The sequence below is a fragment of the Mesoplodon densirostris genome, chromosome 10 (genome assembly GCF_025265405.1).
Source record: "Mesoplodon densirostris isolate mMesDen1 chromosome 10, mMesDen1 primary haplotype, whole genome shotgun sequence".
Classification (NCBI taxonomy): Eukaryota; Metazoa; Chordata; class Mammalia; order Artiodactyla; family Ziphiidae; genus Mesoplodon; species Mesoplodon densirostris.
Window position 1 is genome coordinate 89441782 of NC_082670.1, and position 14731 is coordinate 89456512.

The window sequence follows — 14731 nt, forward strand, 5'->3', positions numbered from 1 at the left end:
GTTTTTTTTTGACATTAATTTTTACTGCTTTTTCTCTTACTAATGGTAAGAGGGCTTTAGTTGTTTTTTTTAATGTATAACATAACACATTGATTTTTTCCCCCGTTATTTATTTAAGTTTTTGGCTGTGTTGGCTCTTAGTTGTGGAACACAGGATCTTCGTTGAGGCATGCGGGATCTTTTGTTGGCGGCTCGTGGGCTCTTCGTTGCAGTGCGTGAGCTTCTCTCTAGTTGTGGCACGCAGGTTTTCTCTCTCTAGTCGTGATGCGCGGGCTCCAGAGTGTGTGGGCTCGGTAGTTTTCAGCACGTGGGCTCTCTCATTGAGGTGCCCGAGCTCAGTAGTTGTGGTGTGCGGGCTTAGTTGCCCCGCGGCATGTGGGATCTTAGTTCCCCAACCAGGGATCGAACCCGCGTCCCCTGCATTGGAAGGCAGATTCTTTACCACTGGACCACCAGGGAAGTCCCTCATATTCACAGAGGTATTTTGTTGTCTGGGTGGTGATATCTACAAATCATATAAAGGAATATTTGTTATAGCATCTGCTGTTATACTAAGGATCATTCATTACATAATTTTGGGGAGTGAATAGGTTATAGGAAAAAAAAAAAGGATTCTTTTGGCCAAACAGGAAGGATTTTCTATTTTGTTGGACTCAGTGGGAGGAAAAAAAAATCCTGTTGGAGATTTATGTATTTGAAGGGGTACAGGTCATGATAGTTGAGAAATTAGGAATTCAGGGAGCCTCTTTCATCTTTTTCTGTTTTCATGAATTCTCATGATCTAACATCGTCCTCTTTGGCTGTAAGTGACATTTATTTTCAGTCTTGATTTTGAAATGCTGTTACTTTAATTATATATATAGTGAAAAATAATATAATTCCCCATAGATGACTTGATTGTCAAAGTCATTTCTTCTGCCCATCTTGTTGGAAATACTCAGTACTTTTTCATCTATAACCAAGGTTATCTTTATCTTTCTGAACTGTCAGTGGTGTGGTGACATATGTAGTGATGCAAATCTGGGACTCCCAATGCTGTGGGTTAGAGATTACAATAAAAATACAGAAGTGAATTTCAGAAGCAACGTGCATTTTAGATTTTCCAGAAGGCTTTAAACAGATTATAGGTAAAGTGTTGACTCATAGTTTTAGTTTTTAATCAATCTGTATCTTGATTGAAAAGGAAAGACCCTCCAGAACTTTATTGTCTTCATTGCATTCGAATCCCAGTTCTATGACTTACTGAGTCGGGAACTGTTAATGGGCCCAGTTTATGCCTCTAGCTGACCTGGCTCTGCCTCAGTTTCCCCATCTGTAAAGTGGGGATACTGCTGCCCATATGAATCAGTTGTTGGGAAGATTAAAAGCCCAACTTATTTTCAACATACTAGCCCAGTTCCTGGCTCCATAATAGTTGATACTTTTATTATTTTTATGCTAAGAACACTGTGTTGTATTAGTGGAAGCCAGGCAGACTTTATTCAGTTCCTGTTGTTATCACATATCAGCTGCATGGGACCTCGGCCAGGTCACTTAACTGACTCTGAGTCTCAGTTTCCTCGGTTGTAAAATAGGAATCCTAATATTTACCATTCACAGTTGTGAAGAAAAACGATAATATATTTATAGTGCATAGCATAGGTCTTGGCACGTCATAAGCTTTCAGCAAATGATAGTTGCTGTTGTCATTATGGTTTTTGGTATTATCATTTTTATTATTATTTGATGATGTGTCTACATCGCAAAATTTCTGCTGCCATTTCCATAGCCCAGCTACTGTTATCTCTCTCTGGATTATTGTAATAGCCCTTTAACCCTTCTCTCAATGTTGGGATAAAGACCCTAGATCATGATCTGTCCTTTGCCTACCCCCCTACCTCCCGCCCCCATTTTCCCACGTTGCTTTCCTGTAAATCTTTCTGTGCTTTGGCCACCACGGACTTTATTCATTTCTTCCAATATGTTATGCTACTTCTTTGCACAGGGCCTTTGCATATGCTGTTTTTTTTCTCCTTGAAATAGGCCTGACCTCTTTTTCCCTTCCCTTCTACTTCTTCACTTCCCTCCCTATCCCCTTATTAAATATCCTCATAGGTCCTTGTACTTAATTCTTTAAGTCATTTGTCATGTTAAAATTTTTTGTGCTCACTTAATGAATTCCATGCCCTTTCCCCACCACCCCCCAGACTATAGGTTCTGAAAGAGTAGAGGTACTGTCAGATTTGGATCACCACTGGGCCTTCATTTAGTTCCCCTCCACAGTCATTTGTTATGGGAGGGAGGGAATGACTGGATGCATGACTGAGATGGGAATAGAAAATAACTGGGTAACATTTGAGGAAATAGACGAGGTAGTGGGGTGTGAGGCTCATCGCTGGGGAATGCAGAAACAGGCATATTAGCTCATGGTCTGGCACGCCGCAGAGGAAGAATTGTGTGTTTGCACAGGAGGAGAAACTGTGCGAATGAAGAAATGCAGGGAGGAAGGAAGAAGCTTAGCAGGAAATAGTTGTGGAGGATTGTAAAGAGGAAATAACTGAGAAGTGACTTGATAGAAAATTGTGCATTTATTTCCTCTGCTGTAGCTCTTATTTTTCTGGTGTACACATTTGACACCTTTGGTTTTTTTTTTTTTTTTTTGAGTCTAATTTGTAGTATTCTCTTTTTTTCCCTCCTAGGATGCCATGTCCATTTATTTACACAAACTGATACACCAAAAATGAGCAAACAGACAATGGTAATGTAGCCTGCACGTTGTTTTCTCTTCCTAGGACAAACTCTTCCTCCCCTTTGTCAGTTTCTTTCCCTGTCTTAGTAGTTCTTCTGTCAAAAGTACACTTTTATTTTCTTGTGGTCCTCTACTCTGAAATGGATTTAAATCCCCTTCCCCTGCTCCCCTTACCGTTTATAATGTTTAAAGATTCAACATTGGCGTCTCATTTCAGCTGTTCATGTCACTATAATGAAGGGGGGTGGTGGATTTTTCAGGGCAGAAATCTCTTCGAGACCACTGTCAGGTGCTGGGTGGTTGCAGGGGGTGAAGAACTAACTGCACATCTCTAAGTTGAGTGTTTTTCTTTTTTAGTCTCTAACCTTTTCTTCTAGCGTTATGTTAAATTAAGATGTAATTCACAGAACATCAAATTCACCATTTTGAAGTATATACTTCACTGGTTTTTAGTTGGACTTTCTTGTTCAGTCATCACTATTATCTAATTCCAGAACACTTCCATTATCTCCAAAAGAAGCCCTGTACTTTTCAGTAGTTAGTTCCAACTCTCCTTTCTCCTGTCCCCTGGCAACCATTTATCTACTTTCTGTCTTTATGGATTTGCTTACTGGATATTTCATATAAATGACATTATGCAACATATGGCCTTTTTTTTAGCTTCTTTCACTTAGCATGAAGTTGTCAAGGTCCATCTTTGTTGTAGCTTGTGTCAGTACTTCATTCCTTTCTATGGCCAAGTAATATTCCATTGTAGTGCTATTCCACATTTTGTTTATTCATTCCTCAGTTGATGGACATTTGAGTTGCTTCCACTTTTTGGCTGTTATGAGTAATGCTGCTCCGAACATTTGTGTGTATGTTTTTGTGTTGTAATATATTTTCATTTTTCTCAGGTAGTTACCTACAAGTGGAATTGCTGGGTCATATTGTAACTCTATGTTAAAACTTTTGAAGAACTTTTAGACTGTTTTCCATAGCAGCTATACCATTTTACATTCCCACTAGCAATGTACTAAGGTTCTAGTTCCCAGTTTCTCCATATTCTTGCCAACACTTGTTATTTTCAGTTTTTTTTAATTGTAGTCATTTTAGAGTGTGTGAAGAGTCTTTATGTCTGACTTTTTAAATGGTGGGGCTTGATCCTTCCCCCCACCTCTGCCACTGCCTCTTTCATTTTAAAAAATGGATATTGTTCTTGTCATTTTTATTAGATTTTGAAATGAACCTTTGCTAGGACTGAGGGAATCTTGAATAGTATTTGAAATACTACTTTATGGTTGGGAAACAACATGCTTCGAGAAAGTAACTGGACCAGAAAATAGAAGTTATGGCCTACAAATTAGGATTTATTCTACCAAACTAAGCCTCAAGTAAATATTCTCATGTATAAATTATAGAAACCTATCATTATATGAAAAAAGTCAAAAAAGAAATTTGGTAATAAAAATTTGTGTCCCTCTTTGGTTTGGTTTCTTTTCCTTGTGTCTCTCTATGGTTTGGTTTCTTTTCCTTTGGTTTCCTTTCTTTTCTTTTTTTTTTTAACTTTAAATACTTTTTCGGCCATCATATGCTATTTCCATGATGATTAATAAATTCATTTATAGACTAATCTTGTAAGATCTTTTAAATCCCATAGAAAAAGCTCTGTTAACATTAGCCAACCCCATTTTTATTCTGTTGTTTCAAGTGGAAACATCATGGCTAAGGGCCCAGCATTAAGAAGCTTGAACAATTATAGACTCTTTATCTTCCCATTCATTAGATATAATTTAGTATTTAAAGAAATAAAATTGCTCAATTTCAGTTAAAGTTTAGCTGTCTTAACCCTTTCTAATATTCTCTATATGGCTTTTCATTGTAAACCCTGAACATGTCAAATCAACAGCAATATATTTTTGTTACTCTCTAGTATAAGATCAACACTATCACCCATAAACATGTCATGAGCACTTGTATTATGTGTGGAAACTGATCTCTGATCTTTAGGAGCTTACAGTTGAATACAGAGGACATTGATGCCAGTAGATATTATGGATGTAAAGCATTTCCTCTTTGATGGAAGAGGCAACTATGATATAATTGACATGGGGATTTTAAGATATCATTTCCAGATTTCATGCAGTAGGGAAACACACTGAACTCTGGTTATTCCAGGGAAAGAAAATTAGGAAAAATGTTGGAAGGAGACAAATATTTGTTGACGACCTACTGAACAACAAGCTGTGTTTGGAGATTGATTATGTGAAGTATGGTGGGTGAGAGCTTGGGCTCTTGAAATCAGATGGCTTCAGTTTGAATCTTGGCTGTGACAACTCTCATTTGTGAAAATGAGAGTGAGTGCCCACAATCCATAAGGGTGTTGTAAGGATTGGAAGGAATCAATTTAAATGACTCCTCTATTCAGTGCCTGGCACATAATGGGCATTCAAATAATGTTTATAGTTTTGTCAGAATTTTTTGTAATTATAGTTATTTTAAATTTAATTATTAAAACCATTACTTAAGAAAAGTGGTATTACATACATTTTTAAACGAGAAAATGAGGCTTAAATAATCAAGAAATTTGCCTATAGCAATGGTTCTCACCTGGGGATGATTTTGACACCCCAAGAGACATTTGGCAACATCTAGAGAGAGGGCTTTGGTTGTCACATCTGGGGTACACGGTGATACTGACATCTAGTGAGTAGAGGCCGAGGATGCTGCAGAACATTCTGCAATGCACAGGACAGCCTGTATGACGAAGAATTATCCAGACCAAAAGGTCAGTAGTGCCAAGGTTAAGAAACCCTAGCCAAGAGTCATGGACCTTCTAGGAAAAGGAGTAGGATTTGAACCAACTTTTCTCAATCATATGTTTATATTTTCCCCTTGAAACCATTTCATTTCTTCATGAGAATCCAAGGAGTGAAATAAAGTAAGTTTTGACAAGTCCCTTTAAGATAGTCTGGTGGCTTGGGACTGAAATAATGGCTTCATGGAGAGGGTGACAAACCAAGTCCAGAGAAACTGAGGTGATTTATTCTTTCACCATTCATTCATTCATGTATTGACTTGCTATTCATGTTTTAATTAATGTGTTGATCATTAAATTCTCCATACACTTAGTGAGCACCAACTCTGTGCTAAGTAATGGTCTGTATTCTCATGAAACGTCTATTCCTCTAGCCACACAACTCTCAGAAATGGAAGAGAACATTTCTGAAATGTAGCATAAGAAGTGAAAAAAAAAAAAGATTCACTATAAGAAAATCCAGTTTATGAAGTTGTCTCATTTGAATCCTCACATTGATCTTTGTTCGTTTATTCATTGACTGCTCAAACGTATGTATGCATGGTATCCTCTTTTTTTTTTGCGGTATGCGGGCCTCTCACTGTTGTGGCCTCTCCCATTGCGGAGCACAGGCTCCGGACGCGCAGGCTCAGCGGCCATGGCTCACGGGCCCAGCCGCTCTGCGGCATGTGGGATCCTCCCAGACCTGGGCACGAACCCGCATCCCCTGCATCGGCAGGCGGACTCTCAACCACTGCGCCACCAGGGAAGCCCCTGCATGGTATCCTTTTGCTAGGAAATGTGTTAGGTCCTGGCACTGTATACTCAAGGAAATCTGTCTTCTGTTGAACTTTGCATAAATCCTTATATAGCCTTCAGAAAGAAATTGCAGTTTTATCATTCTCATTACCAGTAAAAATCTTTTTAGAAACAGGAGCTATATTGGTCTGTGTTTCATATGACTCCTGAAATGAGGTTAATGCTTGGAAAAGAAAGAATCTTCCTTGGCTATTGACTGAGCCTTGTGGTTTACTCTTAATAATTATTTTAGTATGAAAGAGTTTGCTGGGTTTTGTGGGAAGTATCATAAAATACCTAATTTTCCTAAAAAAATGCTTGACTTATAAAAAGAGATTGGAATACAGCAATTCTGTTTTTTAAAAAAGTCTCTATTCTGATAGAAATTCCTTTAGTGACAGAAAGCAAGTGTGCACATGTATACACGCACACACACACACACACCCTCAAAAAGATGTATCAAAGGCCTTGATTCTTAACAGTTTGTACTTTTATCCCATGAAAAAGCAAGAATTACTACTCATATTATTGTTATTACAAATTTCATTGACCTAATAGCTCTTTTTTTTTTTTTTTTTTAAGTAACCACAAATTTCCCCATAGTGAGGAAGAGGCAAACAGTTTCCTTGATGCTGGGAAGTCCCTTTCTTAGAAATGTATATTCATCATGGATGAGCTAGGCTAATTTTTTTTTGGTTTGTTTGTTTGTGTTCTAATTGAAATAGAAGAAAGAGTTTGTGAGGCAGATATACCCTGTGCTATCCAGAGGAAGGACTGAGTCAGCACCACAGATCGGTTTCATCGGTCACTCTTGTGTAGTCCGAGCCGTTTAAACAGTTTAAAAGTACATGCACTGAGAAGCTTCATTCTTTACTATGAGACAGCCAACTCTACGATCTTTCTGAAGTTCTAAAAATATATATAACCATTTGTCATGACAGATAGTATTATATTTTGTTTCTTGATCAATTTTTGCCAGTTTGGTTTGTCTCCCCTGCCCCTCACATCAACAATTAATCTCTCTGAAACCTCTGCACACTTTTGGGGTTGAGGCCCCCCCTTTTATTCTGGCTCCCCTCAACCCTTTCCCCATTGTTTACCACTTACATTTTTTCTCTATGATTCTTCCATGTCCAACATTGAAAAAGTTTTTTATGTTTAAATCTCTTTAAAAAATACACATTAGCACTTGATATTTTTGTGTTTATTTTTTAACTGAAATTTTGGAAAGTTTACATACACAAGCGCACTTAAGAGTTGATAGTTTCAGGGCTTCCCTGGTGGCACAGTGGTTAAGAATCCACCTGCCAATGCAGGGGGACACAGGTTCAAGCCCTGGTCCGGGAAGATCCCACATGCTGCGGAGCAACTAAGCCCGTGAGCCACAACTACTGAAGCCTGCATGCCTAGAGCCCGTGCTCCGCAGCAAGAGAAGCCACCGCAATGAGAAGCTCCCACTCACTGCAAGTAGAGAAAGCCCGCGCACAGCAATGAAGACCCAACGCAGCCAAAAATAAATAAATAAATAAAAGAAAAGAAAGAGTTGATAGTTTCAAAATGTGGTTTGTGTTTGTAGTATATGAGGGCAAGATTTTTCATTTGGCACTAATGTGTTTCCTCGCGAATTCATTTTCTTCTGCTTTTCTAGAGCCTCTGAAGGCTCTCAGAGGGGCCCTGAGGGGCAGAGACCATCCTGAGGGAGGGAGTTCTGAGTCCAAGGAGAACCACGGGTGTTGGCTGTCTTGTGGTAAGCCCAGCATGATGTAGTCCTAAGACTTCACCATGCAAATCTTGTCCCTTGAAGTTGAAAAGCTGTGAAACAATTTTGTTCTACTCATTAGAAGAGTGAAACCACAGTGGGGTATATGTGGAGGTCTTACAGCTGTAGTACACGTGTACTGCTAGTGATTCTAAATCTAGTTTTTAAATAAAGCTTGCCAATTTCTGGATGTCTTATAGAGACAGATGTTACAGGAATCACTCTCTGACTTTCACGCTTGTTGTATTTAAGCTAACAAGAAACTGAGTCTATAAAATGACATAATTTTGTCTTGTACCTTTTTCTCACCTGATAATTTCCTTTTGCCGTCTTAGCTAACCAGTTCAAATTAGAAAAATAATTCCTCTATTGCCACAAGTTTCTTAACATCCTCTCCATTTTTTCCCGATTTGAGATATTTTGTTCTTGTTAGATAGAAACTAGAATTTTAAAGTAATATTTTAACAAATATTCACTATTTTACCTAAAATTTTGAAGATAACTTGGTATTTTAAAGGCACTTCAGCTAAAAACAAGAAGCTCTCTACAGTCTCCACTAGCTCTGATTATTTAAAGATTTGTTCTCTTTTTCTGGGGTGGAGGGAAAAAGCGTGAGGCCTTCCCTGACTACCTGATGTTATACTAAATCACAGCTACCTGTTGGTTTCTGTCATAGTGATTAAGAACATCCATGAGCACGTATTTTCATCATTTTGCTTATTTGCTTGTTTATTGTCATCTTTTCCACTAGACAATACATGCTATAAGGGCAAGAAGAATGTTCATTTTGTTCACTATACCTCAATACTGAAAACATTCATGATATGTAATAGACACTTAAGTAGTTGGTGAATGAATAAATGCATTTTTAGAAGAATGGATATAGAGTTATTATAATTTAGTCCATTTAATGTGAACTAGTTATGTGAAAAACTACCTTGCAAAAGCAAATTTGGGGTTCAGGGTATCTGTTTGAAGTAATAAACTTATTTATTTTTTAAACTGAGGGATTTTACTATTGTGTTTTTAGAAATGAGGTTTTTAGAAATGAGGAATTCATTTCATAATAAAATGTTCTTAACATTGAGGGTCAAGAGCCAATTTATAATTTGAAGCTAAGGATTCTTTTCTGGAAAAATATATTTAGCTCATTTAAAATTTATGCATGTAACAATAAAATTTATGGACCTTTATAGGTAGACCCTTGAACCCATATGCTAAGAACTCAGGCTGTTCTCTCTGAAGCTTTGTATAAAGAACAAATCTCTGAATCCCACTACTGGGCATATACCCTGAGAAAACCATAATTCAAAAAAAGTCATGTACCACAATGTTCACTGCAGCTCTATTTACAATAGCCAGGACATGGAAGCAACCTAAGTGTCCATCGACAGATGAATGGATAAAGAAGATGTGGCAATATATAGAATGGAATATTACTCAGCCATAAAAAGAAACGAAATTGAGTTATTTGTAGTGAGGTGGATGGACCTAGAGGCTGTCATACAGAGTGAAGTAAGTCAGAAAGAGAAAAACAAATACCATATGCTAACACATGTATATGGAATCTAAAAAAAAAAAAAAGTTATGAAGAACCTAGGGGCAGGACAGGAATAAAGATGCAGACATAGAGAATGGATTTGAGGACACAGGGAGGGGGAAGGGTAAGCTGGGACGAAGTGAGAGAGTTGCATGGACATATATACACTACCAAATAAAATAGCTAGCTAGTGGGAAGAAGCTGCATAGCACAGCATGATCAGCTCGGTGCTTTGTGACCACCTAGAGGGGTGGGATAGGGAGGGTGGGAGAGGCAAGAGGGAGATATGGGAATATATGTATAGCTGATTTACTTTGTTATAAAGCAGAAACTAACAGACCATTGTAAAGCAATTATACTCCAATAAAGATGTTAAAAAAAAAAGAACAAATCTCTGAGAATTTAAAGATGGAACTTTTATACTTAAAACTCTGTGAGCCTATGGACTTGTAATTAAAACCGCAGTTATTGTTAGATTGGTTCCATGTGTAATTAAGACAGGAAAAAATACAAGCCAGTAAAATGAGTAATGCAAGGAAATTCTGATGCACTGCTTCCTTTTGAAGAGGTTTTTACACATTCATCCCTGTCTAGTTCTCTGTTGAAGATTCTTATCTTGGATGCCTAAATTGTTCAGAATTTTCATCATAAAGGAAAACAGTTGAAGTGGCCTGCCTTTTCTTGGGGAAGCTCTCCAGGAAAGTATTTCTAGCTGGGCCAGATTCTCTCTTAACTTTATATGATTTCCCCCAGCGTGTTGGTTGGTGGTCTTATTGCCTGATTTCTCTTTTATTTAAAATTCCTGTGTGCCGTTGTAGCTTTCTGGAGCTATATTAGGGATGACCTAGCACACCTCAGACCTGAGGAATGCTTGGATGTTATTTTATGGCCTTTGGCAGTCAGTGGATTTCTTACTTCTTTCTGTCTGATTAATGGGGAATTCAGAGCTATAGTTAGGAGATAGTTCACCTAAACTATTACTGCTTTGATGGATTTAATGATAAAATGTTGGCTAGTGCCCAAAGCAGATACATGAACTGTGCTCAATTTTACATTTACCTTGTGAAAGGCAGTTATGCAACAAATGCCATATATATATTTTTTATAACTGGTGGTTTTTATTAATTGATTTTTGGCTGCGTCTTCGTTGCTGCACGTGGGCTTTCTGTAGCTGCGGTGAGCGGGGGCTACTCTTGGTTGCGGTGCGCGGGCTTCTCATTGTGGTGGCTTCTCTTGTTGCAGAGCACGGGCTCTAGGCGCGCAGACTTCAGTAGTTGTGGCTCGTGGGCTCTAGAGGGCAGGCTCAGTAGTTGTGGCACACCGGCTTAATTGCTCCATGGCCTGTGGGATCTTCCCGGACCAGGGATCGAACCCGTGTCGCCTGCATTGGCAGGCGGATTCTTAACCACTGCGCCACCAGGGAAGTCCCTACAAAAACCTTTTGTATTGATTAAAGCCAATTAATAAATGGAAATGTAATTTAATTTGTTCCTCACCTATGGTTGAATGTGATGAGTCTTGATTTCCTACAATGACATATATACAGGCAACACCTTCGTTTACTAAGTGCAATAATTAAGGCAGAACATTTTTTGCTGCACCTCTGTGGTGGATAAACCACTTCGATACCTTTATTTGGGTCAAAGTGTTCTTTATACAGCCTTTGAGGTACTGACCTTATCAAAGCAGTTGATCTTCCAGTGACCCATTTTGGAATAATATGGACACAATGGTGCTTCTCTAGAGTTGATCTAAAGTATTGTGTATTTAGTAACTAAGCAAAGTTATTCTCAGTGCCAAAGACTATTAAGACTTGGCTATATATTTGATGGTTCTCCCTGTTTAGCAGTTTGGTATGTTGGAAAGCTACTTGGTAGATCTTTTTTTTTCTTTATATGAATATATAGATTATATTAGATTTTTTATTATATTAGATTTTTTTATTATATTAGATTATATTAGATTTTATACTCGTCAATAGTTCAGTCAGTATTTATTGATTGCTTTATATAGCTGCTCTAGCAGTAGTTACCAGGATTCAATGGTGAATCAAAACCAGGAGAACCATATAGGTTTTAGTCTAACTGGGTATCTTTTGGAAGGCAAAGGTGGTATGCTTAGTAATTATTCTATGATAACAAGTGTAAACTGGGATTATTCCACGAAAATTGGGACTAGTGGGTCACTTTAGTTCACACAGGCAGGGTCTCTGTCCTCATGGAGCTTGTAGTCAATGGAGGAGATGGAAGTTAATCCAATAATCAGATAATCAGACTTCCCTGGTGGTGCAGTGGTTAAGAATCCACCTGCCAATGTAGGGGACACGGGTTCGAGCCCTGGTCTGGGAAGATCCCACATGCTGTGGAGCAAATAAGCCCGTGCGCCACAACTATGGATCCTATGCTCTAGAACCTACGAGCCACAACTACTGAGCCCATGTGCCACAACTACTGAAGCCCTCGCGCCTAGAGCCCATGCTCTGCAACAAAAGAAGCCACCGCAATGAGAAGCCCGTGTACCGCAACAAAGAGTAGCCCCCGCTCGCCGCAACCAGAGAAAGCCCGCGTGCAGCAATGAAGACCCAACACAGTCAAACATAAACAAACAAACAAATAAATAAATATATAAAAAATAGTCAGATAGGGCTTCCCTGGTGGCGCGGTGGTTGAGAGTCTGCCTGCCGATGCAGGGGACATGGGTTCGTGCCCTGGTCTGGGAAGATCCCACATGCCGTGGAGCAGCGGCTAGGCCCGTGAGCCATGGCCGGTGAGCCTGTGCGTCCGGAGCCTGTGCTCCGCAACGGGAGAGGCCACAACAGTGAGAGGCCCCTGTACTGAAAAAAAAAAAAAATAATAAAAAAAAATAAATACCAATTTATAGTTGTTAAAAAATTATAAAAGACCATATAATAAGGGAATTTGACCTGGCCATGGGGTTAGGGAAGGCCTTCCCAAGGAAGTAAATTTTATGCTGAGTTCTGGTAGAATATTTCGGAAGGAAAAAGCATGTGCAAAAAGCTTTAGGGTGGGAAGGGAGTATGATGTGTTCCAGGAACAGTAAGACGGGAGTGACACAAGCATAGACCTCAGTGTAGAGCATGTGTAGGATGAGGCTAGGAAGCCACACCACACAGAGCCTTGACTGCCCTGGAAGGATTTAGATCTTTACCCCAACCGAAATGGCAAGGTATTATAGAATTTAAAGGGGGGGCGGTCAGGTAGGTGGAAAGGTCACATGAGCAGGCTTGGTTTTTGAAAGATCGTTTGGGCTGCAGTGTGAAGAAGAGATTGAGCAGGGGTGGGTGGGGTAAGACAGGACTGGGGGCAAGAGGAAATCTGGGGAGAGTGGTGAGATAGTTTTTGTGTTAGTCCAACCAAGAGACAACGGTGACTTTAACTAGGATGGTAACTTATGGTGGAGTTAGAGCAAATGACTGGATCTGAGAGGTATTTAAGAGCAAAACTCAAAAGGACTTGGAAAGAGGGTCTTATGGGGAATGAAGGGTGTTCGGAATTCTTTTGTGCCCACCTGTGATGATATGCAGTTCTCTTGTATCCACTCAGCCTGTGTCAAAAATTAAAAACGGCAACACTGAGCAGAAACCACAGAACAGATAGAACCAGGTTCACTGACTTCTGAGAAGTGACTGGAGATGGTTCCTGAGAAGTCAGAGACTCAGAAAATATCTTAACTATTTGGCATCGTCAGCATACCCTGTAGTGTGTGGTGGAAATATAGCACAAAGAATGAGCTGTGTCGGGGGGAGAGTACAGCTCCTTACATTCTTATGCAAGAGTTGAACTATATAGTATGATCCGAACCAGTATTGCTGTGTGATTGATTTCTTACCCTGATCTCTACTCAAGTAACCTGTAGGGCAGCATGACTAAGGTCTCATTTAGGGTGCTAAAACAATAATTTTGTAAATAATACCCTGGTGCATTGAAGGGGTTAAGGTAAGGATGCCCAGACGCTTCATCTGTGATCAGGGTGCACCTTAGACATTGGACCCAACTAGTTTATCACATGGTTCTTTCACAAGGCTGTTGCTCATATTGAAGTGTGATGTAATAGAACTTTTGAATTAAAAATAAAAACCCACAGGGTCACGTGAGTGTGGATAAACACTAGGGAACTAAGTATATCTTTCTTTGTAGAACATAGTGTTGTGGGTAGAAGACTTTTGCTTTTGCACGTGCTATAGCATCAGGCTGACATTAGTATTTATGTATTTGCCTGATGATGAAATAGTAGTTGTTAGTAGCAGTTTGCTTTTTCCCTGTAGTCTGGATTATATCTCATTCATTCTGCCTTCTTGCTGACATGTGGGCATACTTTTTAGCACCAGTTGAACCAGGCCTGTTTCTGGGGCTGTCTTGCAATCTTAGCTCAGATACTGTACTAAGAACACCAACATTTATATTAACATAAGAGACATTCTGTTTACTCCTTAGATATTAAATACCAATTTTATGGCATTCTGAAATTCTTAAGTGTATCTTAAGTGTTCTTCCAAAAATATTGTTTCATTTAGATAAGAAGAAGCACAGGTTCTTCCATGGGTTTCTCTTCACTTTTGCTTTTAGCTCTTTAATCTCGGTGAATTATGAAATTCTAACCCAGTTTATACATAGAGATCCAGTTTGCATTAGCAGTCTTTTTTTTTTTGGCTTGACTGGAGGTGAGGAAAGATGTTGTTAGGAATTTTCATTTTCTTCTACTGTCTCCTCCTTTTTGTTTTTCTTTTATTTGTAAAGCTTAGTATTTTAAGCAGGCTCATCTGCCTTTGGTCCTCCATCCTGAGCCTGGCATTGGCTAGTTAGGAGAATTGGATGTTGTTTTTCAAAAGCTTAGTACAGATTTTGATAGCTTCTTGAAGGATTTGATACTGAGACTGACCAAGGCCGGTGTTCAGAAATAATTTAGGTGGCTTTGAATATTGCTTGCCAACTCATTGCTTTACTAAGCTTTGAGTCATATTTTAGATTAAATGTGGTTAACTTTTTCCGTTCAATTCTTAAAACTCTACACACTGAGTTAGATATGTGGCTTAAGTTTAAAGTGTGTTTGCCGTAAGTGGGGTTCCTAGATTACTGTCCAGTGTGAATTTGAACAGTCCAAAGATTTATT

General features: G+C 39.0%; 1 protein-coding gene across 7 annotated transcripts in view; it reads left to right on the forward strand.

The window, feature by feature from the left end:
* Window positions 1–14731, forward strand: part of MITF (melanocyte inducing transcription factor) — a 226576-nt gene that overhangs the window by 55437 nt on the left and 156408 nt on the right. The window contains exon 1 of one of the 7 annotated variants that reach the window (XM_060110006.1): window positions 2713–2737. The exons of the other annotated variants lie outside the window; for them this stretch is intronic. The gene's annotated coding sequence lies outside the window, so the exon portion shown is untranslated. Of the gene's footprint in view, window positions 1–2712; window positions 2738–14731 lie in introns of those variants that run through there. 7 annotated transcript variants of the gene reach the window in all.